Genomic DNA, 16886 nt, shown 5'->3' on the forward strand with positions numbered 1-16886 from the left:
GTATCGTTATGCTTCTGATTAAGAAAACAAAATTAATGTTTTATTGTACAGCTGGAGGTTTAATGCAATTGGACTGCATCGTAAGCAACAATAAGATGTTTTGTTAACTGGTTATTAGATGGTGCACTGTTTAGTTCATTGTTTTTTTTTTTTTTGCTTTTTTAATTGATGAAGCAGCACTGTTTAATAATTTTCTTTAAAATTTTAATTAAAATAACGAATTTGTAAAAGCCTATGCAGCTGGAACTATATTGTGTAAGTATGGTTTTGGAAAGAAACGTTCAGTAACGCAAAGATATGTTCTTGAAGTGTTTGGATACTTGATAAGCTAAAATAAAATAGGCTAATACAGTAGGATGTATAACTTGATTTTACTTACTGGTGCACTGTTAATTATTATTAACTATTATGTGGAATGTAATAAACGAGAACCAAAATGGAGAGTTTTTTCCCCCTTCACTTTACACCATTTCCACATTTGTTTTATTTTAAGTGTTTCAAATTTAAGTTTTCATTTGCTTGTTCAGATACAAAAAGGCACAAGTAAACCTCATGTTATTACTTTATGAAAACATGTCGATGGCCACTGTTTACTGTGAAGAAACGGCAATGGAGATGTAATTGTAAGTGACTCTGCAGCTTATGCATAGTTCACACACCCTAGTCTCTGTAAGTCGCCTTGGATAAAGGCGTCTGCTAAATAAACAAATAATAATGGCAAGGAATGAAAAAAAAAAGTTGACAACGCATTTATGTACTATTTATTTCAGGAGATGATCATTTGTGTTTGCTTCACTGTCGGACATCGTTGAATCGTTTTCGGCACTCTTGTGCAGTTCTTCGGATGCCAGACGAAGAAGCATTCATAGATGCAGCTATCTGCTCCCATGCCTCTTTACCTTATTTGCCCTGGTTTCTCGATGTTTTGTGCCATATAATATCATTCTCCTTGCTTCAACCTCCTGCGAAAATATCTAGTCCTGTGGCGTGAAGCGTTCCTTTCGTTGTCTACAAGTTGATCATGTGCTGCCAAATTCCCCTTCATGCTAGCGCTGCTTATTCTTTTTCTCAGTTAAACTCTGTTGTGCATCCTGGAGCCAGTGCAAACAGCTTTTTAAAGGGAATGTTACTGACTCAATTTGGCATCAGATTTCACCTCCCACTTTTCCTAAATATATGAAGTAAATACCAGACGGTGTTTTAGCAGCAGATTCGCAAAAATGAAAAAGTTATAAAAATGCATCCCTAGAACCTTCAGACCGGTTATATTGACCAGGTATTACAATACATGATTTTTTTTTTTTTTATATAATGTACAATATTCCATTTTTTTACATACAGTATACAAGACACACACCCCTCCCACCTTTAGGCCACATCAATATGTATTTCATTGTGGAATGTGGGATGGTGTGGCTGTATGCTAATCCCTTCTAACTCATGTCTATAATAATAATAATAATAATAATACAAACTTCTAAAATGTTTTTAAAAATGAACAAGTAAGAATAAGTATCATTATAAAAAATAATATATTGTTTAATCTCAAACTTGTACATTGTTAATACAACAAAACATGTTAAAATACACCAAGAGGTTTGTATCTGGCCTACTTTCAGCACGTTTAAAATGATCAAAACTTTTAATAACGTAATTTCTGCATTAAACAAATCTGCATTACATGTAGGCCTACCTTAAATTATGTTTTCTATTATTGTTATTTATTAATCCTGAGAGTCACTTTCATCGCTGTCATTTATTAGCAGTTCATTACACTCACGCTCCTCCTCATCTTCCTCGGCTTCAATGGCGATGACAGAGACCCGGCGTTTATTTGCAGTATTTGCCAGCAGACATGGCACGTATTGGAGACAGGCGATTATTTGAGACCCGCCAATTATTTGAAGGTTTACGGTAAATAAACTTTGGTGGGATTCAAATTCCCTAAATGAATCCCTAACATATACAAACTGAGGTCTTCCGTCATGTACTTAGTTCCCACTGCCTGGCTATCAACACAGTCATGAATTCTCACGCTGGTACAGAGAGAACAGAATAGAATAGAATAGAACAAAACAAAAGAAGAACAAACCAAGAACAATGTATTGGCTTTCCAGACCATTTTTAAAGGCAGGTGGCCAGTGTTAATTGATGATTAATTATGCAATTGACACCTGACCACTAGCTGCACATTCAGTTTCATTTAGGCAAGCAGGGAGGTCTAACTTCCCAGCCAAATCATCCAGAACACACTTTTGTTTTTACAAAAGTTATACATTTTATTTACAGTCCCAACCAAACTATATTTTATTTATAAACCCAACACAAATATATGTTATTTTACAGGGGTAGGCCTCATCCCTGCCACACAAGGATATATTTTTGTTGTTTAATCAGAGATAGCACCTTCCCCAGAACTATAATCCCACAATTCACTGCAGACTATACCTTTCTAAGGATAGCGAAGACTAAGGATAGTGAAGAAAAAAGATTTAACATCAAAAGCATAAGAGAAAGGTAAAACAAACAAATCGCTAATAAAATATACATTTTATTAGATAATATGATCACAGGTTATACAGCATATTAAATAATTGTGTAAACAATGGAAACTGACGGACTGCTTTGTTTTGTGTTGAGTAATTACCATGTTTTATTCAATTTAATTAATACCTAACAACTTAAAATTTCCTATAGACAGTTACTCAGAAAATAAGAGTATCGACACACCACAACTAAAGACCAGTTTTTATAATAGGAAAATCAAAACTTTTCCCTAAGAAACACAGAATACAGTTTACCCTTTTGTACCAGTCACAGGATCTGCTATTAACAGTGCACAATGTCTTAACTTCAGTGAAACATTACAATGATATGAGGTACAGTATTTAACATGAAAGGCTAGTATATAAGCATTTTGTTTATTTCTGTTTCATTTAAATTTCCTGCATATGCAATACAGAATTCTGCATAATGAGAATCCTGTGTATAACGCCCATTACTGAGCAGTCTTGGTTTATATCTTTTGTATTACTGACACCACTTGCTGTGCACCCTAGTATATTATACAGAATCACACATAACTTAATTTGTAAGAGTGTGCATCATACTCTTAAAAATAGTTACATATTTGTTTCATCAGCAGACTAAACTATACTTAGAAAACAAAATCACCCGATAAATGTGAGTTTTTATTTTATTTTATATATTATTTATTTATTTTTGTCAGGACAACAAAAAGCTATTAAATTCCAAATACAATAAAACAAAAATGGTCTTTATCAGTCAAACACATCATACACAATCACCAGCTGTAATGGAACTTTAATGACAGAATTATAGAACACAAGAACCTTTATGAACAAGGGAAACCCATTCGGCTCATCTAATCTTGTCCAGTTTCTAGTGGCTGATTCTTTGTCCCTTAGTGTTAAATATCATAAATGAATCCCTGAGTTATGGTGTGGTACTAGTAGCTTTTAAAACTGCACCTGTCATGCCAGTGCCTAAAAAAACACATTTGGCCTTGGATAATTTTAATAATTTTCAGCCTATTTCAAATCTGCCCTTTCTTGCTAAACTACTAGAACGAACTGTCACTCTGCAATTAAATTGTCACCTCACTACTAACAAACTTTATGAACCTTTTCAATCTGGTTTTCGACATCTTCACAGCACTGAGACTGCCCTTGTCAAAGTTACTAATGATCTATTAATGGTAGCAGACTTAGGTGCTTTATCAATATTTTCTTTTGGATCTTAGTGCTGCATTTGACACTGTAAATCATGAGATTCTTCTTGACATTAGTGTGTTTATTTGGTATCTCTGGCACTGCTCTTAAATGGTTTATCTAACAGGGTACCAACTATTCATCTCCCTGGGCAGGTTTAGTTCTGAGGTTGGGTCAGTAACATCTGGGTCCCACAAGGCTCTATTCTGGGCCCGTTATTGAGTATTTACATGTTTCCCCTCGGCCACATATTAAGATCACATGGCCTGAATTATCATTGTTACGCAGATGACACTTAAATCTATATTCATTCTAAATCTGATATTGATGCTGCTGCCTATGTTCTTACTGCCTGTATCTCTTATATAAAACCTTTTTTTACACCTAAATTGTAATACGACTGATGTTATGCTGTTAGGTACTTCCCATCAGCTACGTAAAACCAATGCTGTAAATTTGTCAGTTGATGGTACCATACTTGAGATCAGATCTAAAATGAAAAATGTGGATGTGATTTTTGATCCTGGGTTATCGTTTGAACCACATGTGTTGAATACTGTCAAGGCTTCATTTTTTCACCTCAGAAATATAGCTAGGCTTCGACCTATGCTCTCTGTATCTGCGGCTGAAATATTGGTCCATGCGTTTGTTTTCTCTAGGATTGATTATTGTAACACCCTGCTTGCTGGTGTCTCTAATAGCATTCTCAACAAACTGCAATATGTTCAAAAATCTGCGACTAGAATTTTGTCTAGGTCACAGTCTGGGGATCACATTACACCTGTGCTGGAGGCCTTGCATTGGCTGCCTGTTAGGTTTCGAGTGGATTTTAAAATCCTTCTCCTGACCTACAAGGCTCTCCATGGGCTGGCTCTGCTTTATTTGTCAGATCTTTTAACCTTCTACACACCTAATCGCAACCTCTGCTCCACCGATCTTAGACTGTTGTGTGTCCCTTCTGCTCGCCTGCGTTCTATGGGCGACAGGGCCTTCTATTGCTATGCCCGAAAACTGTGGAACTCTATTCCGTTAGAGATCAGGGATTCAGCAACTTTGAGTGTTTTTAAATCTAGACATTTTTACGATTCCTTTTCCTTGTTTCTGTTTTTGTTTCTACGTGTTATTGTTTTTGTTGAATTTAATTTATCTTTGTTCTGTGAAGCGCTCTAAGACAATTGCTTTTAAGGATGCTATATAAAATAAAGTTTATTATTATTATTATTATTATTATTATTATTATTATTATTATTATTATTATTATTATTATTATTATTATCAATAAACTTAAAGTTGTGTCTTAAAGGATCCCAGTGACTTAGCATCAACAACATGACTAGTAACCCTTTCCATATCCTCTCCACTCTGTGTATACCCTCTCTCTGTCCCAATTTTATGTCCACTTAATTGCCAACTGTGTCCCATGGTCCTGGTTTCTGTGCAGCGATTAATAAATGTATTTGTTAGGGTTAACTTTGTCAACTGCTTTTAAGATTTTAATGACAAAACACTGACACACAAAACAAATGGCATGGTGGCCAAAATAAGCAGACAAACTGTTCTCAACAAGTATTGTGCTGGTGTAGAACCAGCACGCATAGCGATTGTTATTTCTTTAAACTCCTCTTTCTCCTCGCTCTCATACTTACTCCCTAAACACCCAACCCCAGTCAGCAAAAGCTGCTGTTTTTTATATCATTGTCGAGGGATTAAATGGCCATCAATTACCTAGTTTATCCCTCGACCACATTCTGCATGTGATTTCTCATAATGCGTGGTTGACAGCCAATCTGCCAATAAATCATTAGCTGCTGGCCACGCATTCTCACGAGATGTATTCTGGCAGAGACGAGAAGCAATCATCTCTGCCAAACTACATTAAATTATAACAATAAAACAAACACAAACCCTAATTCTGCTTTGTTCTAGACTAAATAGACTCACTTCTTTCAGCCTATATTTGGTGCTCATTCCTTTCAGCCCTGGGATTAGTCTGGTTGCTCTTCATTGGACAATTTACTTTTGGTACTGTGATGGCCAGAATTGAACATGGTATTCTAAGTGCAGTCTCACTAGTGTATATAATACAACAGTGTACAAACAACTGTATAACAACTGATATGGTCCAAGCTTAAAACAATGCAGCAGTGAATTGAAAATAATAACAATAAAAAGAAATACAGCTGTGTACTAAACATTAAAACAATAAATAGTTCATTTTCTATGTGCATAATCAAACTTTATAGAATCACAGAAACTACCAAGTGTGAAGTCAATGTCTTGAGTCAAAGCATACAGTCTTTATCATCTGCATGCAAAAATGTCCTCAAAATGGTGGTCATCCTAGGTTACAGGTCTAAAGGAAGGGTTAGATGTGATTCTGCATGGGAAGTTTCCATAACACTGAAAACATGAAGTTGCTAGCTGAAATAGTATTTAGCATTTGTAGTGGTGGCGGATTTACAAACTCATACAAGCTCATGTGGATGCTTAAATAGTAAATATTTTAAATTGCACTGGTAGATGACATCGGTAAGCACAGACAGGACTAAACTGCAATAACAGAGGCATCCAAGTATCATTCCTTTCAGCACCTTGTCACAGCACTAGAGAGCGCTACATTTTTATCGTCATCATCACCATCATCACCACTAAATAAAAAACCCTTCCCCCACACACACATACACACACACATAAGCAAGCAAGCGAGCCAGCCAGCCTGCCAGTAAACTACAATACCAGCAATGGCTCCAGGCACAAATAGAGCGCCCATGTTGAGAAATCCTATTGAATAGATGGAATATGGTGACATGATACTCCATGTAGCCTACTTTCTTCGGGTAAGGTTTCAATTTTTCAGCATTTATTTTATTGAAAATGTCCACTTTTTTAAGAACCAAAAAATAATATAAAAAATAACTAAGAACTAGGGGTGCAACAATTAATAGATGCATCGATTATTGATAATCTGTCCTTAAATTTCCCGAGCTTTGATTACATATTGGTGAATCGATGCATCAAATTAGAACCCAGTTGGAAGTCTCCTGTTGCTGGATTGCATTAAAACCTTGAGTGTGTGAGAGTGCGCTTCTTGTAGTGCTAGTACAGTAGATTAGCGTGTTGCTAGGATACACACTTCTACATTCGGGTTGGACAAGCCAAATCAGAAGTAGGCCTATTGCATTCATCTTTTCTTGATTTAAAAATGAAGGCTAAACGTTGTTTTTTTTTGTTTGTTTGTTTTTAAATCTATTAACTCTACCCATTTAGCTTTTGTTTCAAAGCATGTTGTGTTTGGATTATACGGCAACATTATATAAAAAGAAGCTAAATTTAGTACGATAGTTAAATTAGTCAGGATTTGTGAGATTAATTCAAATGTTTTGCTTTGCTTAGGGACATAAAATGTTAACAGTAATGAACAACGATAGTTCAGATAGAAATTACTTCTGTTAAAATATAGTATTTTCTATTATTATACAATGTTAAACTAGAACCGCCGTGGTTATACGCCGCCGGCAGTCATTATGACGGTTACATTTTAAACATTAGTAAGTTAGAAAATAAATCCTTTTATGTTTAATTGTTCATTTAAATATGGTGTTTCGGCTGTGCAGATGTTTGACATGATGTGCTTGAATACAACTTTTGAGTTGTATCCAATAGTGTCTTTCATTTTAATATTGATGTTGTTTAAAATGTAACCATATGTACAATACATAATGTACAATATGCAACCTAACCTTTTGCAGAAATTTCCTTAATGACCAAAGACTTGAGCTATGACACAACACACTACTGTAGCATACAGTAAAGCAACACTAAATTTATAATTAACAGATTAGTGCTCAGATTTACAAAGCTTTTGACCCAGTTTTTAGTTAACATATATTTTAAATCTTGCAATAATCAATACATCATTTAAGCCCCCCTACATGCACCAGCATAATGTTTTACCTCTTTGTAATGCTGTATAAAAAAAAGCTGCTCCATATTTCAGGTGCTCAAGCCTCTCTGGATCAGTTTACTGAATGTTTACTGCAAGTTTGTGAATTTAAAAGAGATCAACTGGATGGTGAAGAAGATGCTTCTTATCTGTATCTGAAGGAAGAGGTGATTCATGTCAAGATACTCCAGAAGACGAAAGGGCTAGGCCAACCAACCACAGACCCTGCTGTGTAAACTCCTCAAAGCTGTACAGTTGAAGCCTAGCAAAGAGTCAGATTGAGACAGTACATGCTGTTTTTATGAAGAAGTATGAAGAAATGTTCATTAACCCCTTTGCTGCTAGGGCTTTTGGAACCATCAGTGCTAGAGGTGTTTCCTGATTTGGTACTGAATAATTTCAAAGTCAAATATCTCACGTCTCTCAAGCAAGGGTGACCAATCCTGATCCTGGAGGGCCGGTGTCCCTCCTGGTTTTTGCTCCAAATGTGCCCTAAATGACTTAATTAGAACAATAATTGGTGACACCAGCCCTCCAGGACCAGGACTGGACACCCCTGCTCTAAAGGAAACATGGGAAAACTTTTTTTTTTTCAGCACAATCTGAACTTTTCAGTGATGTTACATTTTTGGGCATATCTGGTCAACTGATTGAGAAATCGCAGGTTAAATTTAAAATAAAATGAAAAAACAATTTTTCTATGTAACTTTAAATCCCTGGAAAAGTTACTTCTTAACATGGTAATGTCTATGTCTCACATTGCCAATATGTTCACTATATATGGGGGGGGGGGGGGGGGGAATTTCCCTAGAAGTTATGTTTCTACCATGGCTGCTTCAACATTGTTATTCAAAACAAACATTAGAAAATAGAACATCGCTAGGTCAAATGACCTTTGCGTTTTTCATAGTGTGAACTTTGGGGTACATGAAAACTATATATTTTAAAACTAGATAAATACAAAATTCAAACTATATGACATTATTTTGCTTGGAGTAAAAGTGCAGCATGTGACTTCCTTACACATATTTACTTTTTATTTTTTGTGCCTTTGTTCTTTATTTTTCCCAATGTTGAGCCACAGAAACAAGATACATGAACTGCAAAGGTACTAAGATTTGCAGGGATACCAAACATGTTCACTTTTACGTGAGGTTCCTGGCTGCAATAAGCCTCAAAACAAGACACACCCTGGCAGGCATTTTCCATGATAATTCCTCTGACATTGGCATGTGGCACGTCCCCACATTTAGCATGGCAAAACTCCCTGTGGGCAGCTAAGTACCCAGGGATTACCATATATTTTCTTAACCCCCACTAAGGTCCTGTTACCCATACCCTCCTCTCACATGAAGGAAAAATACTTAAACTGGTAAGAATTACAGGAGTTCACATTCAGTCCCACAATTGTGCCTCATTCATGCCTGCTTGAACTGCAAGTGTAGATTTCCACATTGGTATGTAAGGATACCAAACATGTATATTTATTATAATGCAGTGGTGTAGTGGTAAATAAAAAATTGGGTAAACTCCCCTGAGTTGAACAGATAGATTGAGGTATGCTTCACGTGAACAGTTCTGTGAGCGTCCTTTCGTGGGCTAGGATGAAGGCTACTAGCACCGCCCTGCAGGTCCAGTGTGCCTAACAACAGAACATTAACAGAACATAAACAACCAATCACAGAACACTCACACACAAACAAAACACACAGTCCAGTGGCCACGCCCCCTGCTCGCGCCACAGTTCTGACAGAGCTCTCAGCTGTCAGTCTCGTGCGCAGCAACACAACACAAACATTCACCGTTAAAATATCTTGTCTTCAACCCAGGATTTGCATATCACAGGAAAGTAGAAGTGAGTAAACTCTGTATATGAGAAGTGGGTAAACGCTATATTGCCCTGTGGTCGAGCAGCTGTTGAGTGGCGTGTGTCGTGACGTCACAGACCAGGAAGTACCAGAAACAAAACAATGGATGGGCGGGTGAAGCTGAACGCTACTGCGCTCAGCGTATTTATTAAATAATAAAACAAAACAAAAGATTTAAACAAACAAAACACAAAACAAAAAAGCGCGTTGGCCAAACAAATAGAAACAAATAAGCGTGCTGGTTTTAGCACCAGCAGGATACTTAGCAGTTGTTTTTTAAATGTAGTTTCTCTCTCCTCGCTCTCTCCGCTCCCCGTACTCTCCTCTGTACACTCTCCTCCCAGCACGGACAGCTGCAGGTTCTTATATTCTGGCCGAGGGGTTAACTAGCTGTTAATTATCTTATTACCCCTCGGCCACAGTCTGCACGAGTTTAGTAAGGATGCGTGACTGACAGCTAGTTAAATAAATCAGAAGCTGATCAGCCACGCATCCTCACAAGATTTTTTAAATATAAAAACAATAACAAATATGTGGCGCTTTTACCCGCGCCGCAAACAATAATACACATAATAATAAACAGTGCACATATATATATAGGGGGGGGGGGGGGGGGACACTCCGCCACATGCCCAAATTAAAAGTGGGTAAATGCTGTATACCCTCAACTACACCACTGGTATAACGGGTTCCTGCTTATTACACCCCCCAAAACCCATCGATATCCCTGGAAGGATATTTCCATGCATTACAGGATGTTATTCAAGCCGCTTGTTGTATAAGTGATTTGGAGATTAACTGGGGGACAGGCCAGATAGATACTTAGGAGGCCTACTTCCAATACTCAAGCTTTGAATTATACAGTTCAAAGCACTCATCATGGCATAGACATGGGTTTGAGGGACACTTAGCAATAGTAGTGGGGTGTCCAACTGCAATATGGTATGAGTCTTTCCTATTAATGTAACCTTTGTGTGGTTCGGGGGGCAGGAACGAGCTGTTCGCCCTACTGCTCCTGACAACGTCACTCACCCATTTACCGCTGAAATCTCAGCTGATCCCACCGTGCCTGGTCCTGCTGTCCCAGTCATCCAGGTCTCTGATGCAATCATGTTCGGTACCTGTTGGAAGGGGCAATTCTGTTTTGCTACTCAGCTAACATTCAGCTGCCGCAGCAGCCCCAAAATCTTCCGTTTTCTCTCCGAAGTCCTCTGCTGGATTCTGCTCAACACTCATCGTTTCCCCATCCTACTGCATCTACTGGACGACCTTCTCCTCATTTCAGCTCCTTCGGACCCCCCAGCAGAAGCACTTAAAAAACTCAGGTCCCCCTTCTCTACAGTCGGTGTTCCACTCTCAGAACGTCCCGTCCACTCACTAGAATTTCTTGGAATAACCTTGGACACTCCGCTTCGGAGCACGCCTCCCTCCTGATAAACTGGAACACATTCACTCCCTCATTCAATACTTTCAGATCAGCTGCACCATTTCAAAACTGAATTTCCTTTTGCTCCTGGGACATTTCAATTCGCCATTCACATCATTCCTCAAGGCAGGACTTTCATTTATTGTCTCCTCGCTCTCTCTACCACAGGCAAACATCTCAGCTCCCACATTAATATTTCTTCTGAAGCACGGAAAGACATCAGGATGTGGACTTCCCTCCTGCAGCACTGGAATGACCTTTCTCTGTTCTACGACAATTTCATATCTGCCCCCCACGATCTCTCTCTACATACTGACTTCTTGTCCATCGGTTTCAGCGGTATTTTTCATAGCCAATGGTTCTCCAGTGCACGACCTCCAGAAATCCAAATGCTCCCCACAGCCCTCCTTGAGCTATTTCCTATTGTCATCGCAGCCTTCCTCTGGGCCCCCTACTGCCAGAAAAAAATCAACATTATTCTTCTGTGATAATCAAGCCACTGTACACATTATTAACACTCTGTTCTTCATCTCCCTTTATCGTTCAACTCCTCCACTGTCTCATCTGGATATCCATTACCAATAACTTCATTTTGCAAGCTCGTCTAAAGATTCCCCGGTTCAGACATTTGGTTCTCTCAGCTCATCTATTCCCCTGCCTGTTTCTCAATTCAGCAACTTGATTTTCAACTAAATTCATCCCTTTCCAGTCTTCTCATATCTGCTTGAGTACGTGGCTGCCGCCCTCACTCCAGCTACCTGCTCCTCCTACGCAACCGGCTGGTTCATCTTCACAACCTTCTGCAAGCAAAATTAGACTCTCCTACACCCTTCAATCAGGATTTTATTATTTCCTTCCTCATTCACGCAAAAGATAATCTACACCTCTCATTGAGAACCCTCAAAACTTACCTAGCAGGCATTCAATACCAATATCGCCTATCCTGTATATCTTCCCCTGCCCTATCATCAATCCCTGCTGTCCACCTTCGCCTTCCACCTCCTGTTTACCCATTACTACTGATATTCTCTTTCACCTCACAATCCTCCGCCAAGGTTGTTTCTCTCCTTTCGATGATCTAGTCATGGAATCTCTTTGCCTTTCTGCCTTCTTGGATTTTCTCTGCTGTTTTAAATTTGCTGTCTCGTCTCCCTCGTTTTCCCTCCCTTGGCCTTCGCTTCTGCGATCTTACTCTAGTCCCTGACTCTCAGATTCTCCTCTTCCTATGCATTTCCAAAAAAGACCAGCTCCACCAAGGTCAATTCGTGCAGCTCTGTAAGTTCAACTCCCCTCTTTGCCATTATTCCTCTCTGTCCTGCTATCTTTCCCTTAGCAACCCCACCAACCCTTCTGATCCCCTGTTCATTAATGCAAGCCATACTATAGTCATTTCTAAAGCTTGTCTTTGTAAACAGCTGTGTGTTGTAGGTTTGACAACTGTGTTTTGTACAAACTTGCACATGTATTTGAAAAGGGTAAATCACTTAGCGTTCCTGCGCTAGTTTAGTTTTGTGTAAAAGTTTAGATTGTGCTCCAAGTTGGAGCTGGGCTTTTGTTTTGTTAATAATAAAAGTGCACAAAATGTATTTAAACTGCAACCTCCAGCCTGTGTATGTGCTTTCCTGTCATTGACTAGCCTTGACCGTCAGCCACTCTACCCCAAAATTTTATATATATATATATATATATATATATATATATATATATATATATATATATATATATATACACACACACACACACACACAGTGTATATATATATATATTATTGTTTTGTTCATTTTGTATTCATTTTTATTGCATTGGTGGTGCAGTTGCGGTGTGCCGGGGGTCTTCTTTTGGGGGTAAGTGAAGCTCAGTTCCCAGCCTAGAAACCCATCCTCGCTGGCTTTGTCCTCCGCGAGACAAGGGGGACCTCTGGCCAAATGTATCTGACTCTCTTTCGTCTTCCCATTTTCCCCTTGGGGGAAGAATCTGTGGCCGATCGGTTCAGTCTCACCTTCATGAGGGCGGCTCTCCGCCAGCCAAGGGGAATCCCCTTACTCATCTCTGTCACAAAGCAGTTCTCTCTTCTTATCAATTCCCAAGGTTCTTTTTCCACGCAGCCCTTGCTCCTGTTCTGTGAATGGATATTATTATTATTGGGTATCAGTTGCATTCAGTGGAGGCTGTAGTTTGAGCATTTAGGCTGTTGGGTCTTTAGCAGGATATATCGATTCCATACAGAGTTGTTATAGTGTATCATATACCGGCTTGGAAACATTTTATAAGTTATCTGGGCAGTCAGTTCCAATGTTGTATAAAGCACCTTGTTTAAAGGATATTAAACTTCTGATAGCTGACCACGTCAGGCAGGTAAGAACGACTGTAAAAACAAGGTCACCTACTAAGGTAATTAGAAACTGGTAAACAGTGCCTTTAACCTTTTAAGGACCAGGATTGTGCTAACACAGTCATACTCAAGGGGGCTTCTAGGACCGCAATCGTGTAAACATGATAAAAAAGCACTTCATTTTGATGACTTTCAGGGCCACCGTACTTTGCAGTACAGGCATGAAACACATATCATTGAATAGGGGATGGACCGACGTTCACTTCCTGGTAGTTTGTTTTTTTCGTGTGACTTCCACCAATCAGACGGTTGCACACAGTACGTGTAGCGATCCAGCCCTCTGGCAGACTGGTATGCAGTACAGGTTAACACTTTCATGACCAAGCGTTTCAGTGGGATGCTCCCCCAGGACCAGGTGTTTTTGGCTGTATTTGACTCTCATCCTATAAAAAAAAAAAATTCACAAAAAAAAAAAAGATTTTATGCATTAGCTTCTTGTCCCTCCCACCCCCCTCGAACACTGAGTAACATTATAAATTACTTCTGAACCCATACAAACTTTTGAAACATCTTCCACATATTGTGACCCCCGCTTGAGTCCCTTTCAACCAAATTAACTAGAGGAAAGTGTGCATTTTGTTTAAACCTTACCTAACATAGGCAAGGTATAATTTATTCAAATACAACAATTCAGACAAACAAATGGAAAATAAATGGCTTGCTTTTTAATACAGGTATCTTCTTTGCGAACTAACAGCAGTTATATTCTACAGTAGGTTAAAATAAAAAAATACAATAAGGGGTTGATGAAGCACAATAAAGTCAGGACAGCCTCTCCCATATGCCACCAACACCTGGAGAAGAAATTGCTCAAAAGAAAGAAATACAAAATACATGTTTCAATACAAATAAACAAAATACAACCAAATAGTAGTTAACAAACTAACAAACTAACAAATTAACAAGCTACATATACACTGCAGTTGGCTCGACAATCGTATTTACAAAGGGCACTCGCTGCGGTTGTTTGTTGTACACACACACCTCTCATTACTGAAGTGAGTGACTCCCTGTTTAAACAAACCACTGAACTCGGGACATCGTTATATGCCGATCGTGAGGTTTTGTGTGATAACATGGAGGCTGTGTTTTTGTTTATGCTTTTGAAAGTACTGTATGTAAATCGATCAAGAGCTCGTCAAGCACAGCTCTGCTCTTTTCTGCAAAGCCAGCGGAGACGCCGTTTAGCTTTTTCTGCACTGCTAAATACAGTGCCGACGATCTGCAGTACCATGACGGGAGACCGAAACATTTGGCCTATCTTCTAACCAGAAAGCTGGTGGAAGCGACTTCAGTGGTTTTCAAATGACTGGATCAGTGTGGAGTAAGGGCAGCAGTGTGGAGTAGTGGTTAGGGCTCTGGACTCTTGACCGAAGGGTTGTGGGTTCAATCCCCAGTGGGGGACACTGCTGTTGTACCCTTGAGCAAGGTACTTTACCTAGATTGCTCCAGTAAAAACCCAACTGTATAAATGGGCAATTGTATGTAAAAATAATGTGATATCTGTATAATGTGAAATCTTGTAACAATTGTAAGTCGCCCTGGATAAGGGCGTCTGCTAAGAAATAAATAATAATAATAATAATAATAATTAAAAATGTTGTATATTTCTTTGTCATTTACCAAAACACACAGATGAGACGTTCAGTATCGGTGGAAAAACGAGTTGCAGTCGCACTGTGCCGTTTGGGGATACGAAATGTTCCATATTGTTTTATTTAAGTTGCAAACCATACATACATTTTTTTTCTAAACAAATTATACAACTGTACTTTGATTAAATTAAAAAAGTATATTATATGTATGCACCATTTACCATTGTTATGACTTTATTCATCAATATTACAAAATCAACTTGGCTCATCAGGCACCTATACATTTCTTTTTTAGCCAAGTTTATCACATGGAAATGTCTGATAAACAGTGACATCATTAGTTGCGTAGAAATCCACTGAGCACCAACTGTGGTTGTGTTAGTGCGGTTGTAACACACACACAGTTAGGGCACATTCACTAACCAAACTGAATTAATAAAAGGATTAACTAGTGCGGTTGTCGCTGCCCTTTGTAACCGAACTGTGTGTGTATACAAACCATATTAAGGGCAAAAAGTGAATTTACAACTGCATTTAGCCTGTGTGTGTACATAGTCCAAGTACCAACAAATCTTAAATGTGCTCAAAACCAAATAATGAATAACTTCAACACCACACAAACACCAGGGGGCAGTGGGATCTGGGGGAGGCTGAAAACAGAACCACAAATGTCCACAAACACAATATATATATATTCATGGTTACGATTCTCTTTAACACAAAGGGTTGCACTCAGATTTGTTAGCTTACAATCTTCTATTAAACCTATATAAATGCCATGTATATATTCTGTTCTGGTTGTTAAAACCAAACAGAAAAAAAAACAACATAACCAACAAACAATTTTGACAATGAAAACTAAAAGGACACAATTCAACAGAAGCAAAACAGCTGCCAACACATCTCCTATAAAAAGAAAACAAACAAATATCCATGACCACAAAAAGAACACAATTCAGACACTTTACTTAAAACAAAACACCAACTACATTCATTGTATTATTTATTAAAACCAAGTAAACTGTCTAAAATAATTAAAAACAAAAAAACAACACATTTAGAAAGTGGAGATCAGCACACAACAAACAAAGGGCACGATATCGATTCTCTTGTTTTAAATCTTACCATCAATAGTAGCAGGGCAACCCAAACAAAGCAACCACAGCAAACAGTCTTGATTCACCAAGTCCCACTGCAGCTCTTTATATACAGGTGCACAAATTGTTCGAAACGACGCAACGTTAATTCAGTCATTACTTACTTAAAAGTAATTAGCAAAAAGGTCTCATCTGCTACAAAATGTTAAGTATTTTTTATTATGTATTCTGCTTAGAGATACATGTATAAAAAGGTGTAATTCTATGACCCAAGGGACCTTACAATACTTCCTGAAAGTTTTGTTGAAAAATATTGATGTTTGGGCAAATTACAAGACATTGTTTCACCTGAGTGATTGCAAAGACTTAATACATGTTTAATCTCAGGGCCTGTGGGACATATTGCCTGAATATGATATTAATACCTGGATGTGTATTAATGATATAACTGGACTAATTAATGAATCTGCTGTGTCTTAGGAAAAAAGCAATCTGCTGTGTCTTAAGAAAAAGGGCCCCTTGGTTCCTGGCAGGAATACTGAACTGAAGATGACCAGGGCTAAGGGGGCTTTTTACCATTTGAAAAATCTAGCCAAACGTAGACCAATTATTTCTGTATCTGATGCTGAGAGACTAATACATGCCTTTGTTTCATCTAGAATTGATTATTGTAATGCACTTTATTCTGGTGTCCCAAAACATGTGGTATCCCGCTTGCAGCTTGTTCAGAATACCGCTGCTAGAATTCTGACTAAAACCAGGAAAAGTGAACATACTTCACAGGCTTCCTGTGCAGTATAGAATTGATTTTAAGATGTTGCTGTTAACTTACAA

Source organism: Acipenser ruthenus, chromosome 3, assembly GCF_902713425.1.
Source record: "Acipenser ruthenus chromosome 3, fAciRut3.2 maternal haplotype, whole genome shotgun sequence".
In the NCBI taxonomy this organism is placed as follows: domain Eukaryota; kingdom Metazoa; phylum Chordata; class Actinopteri; order Acipenseriformes; family Acipenseridae; genus Acipenser; species Acipenser ruthenus.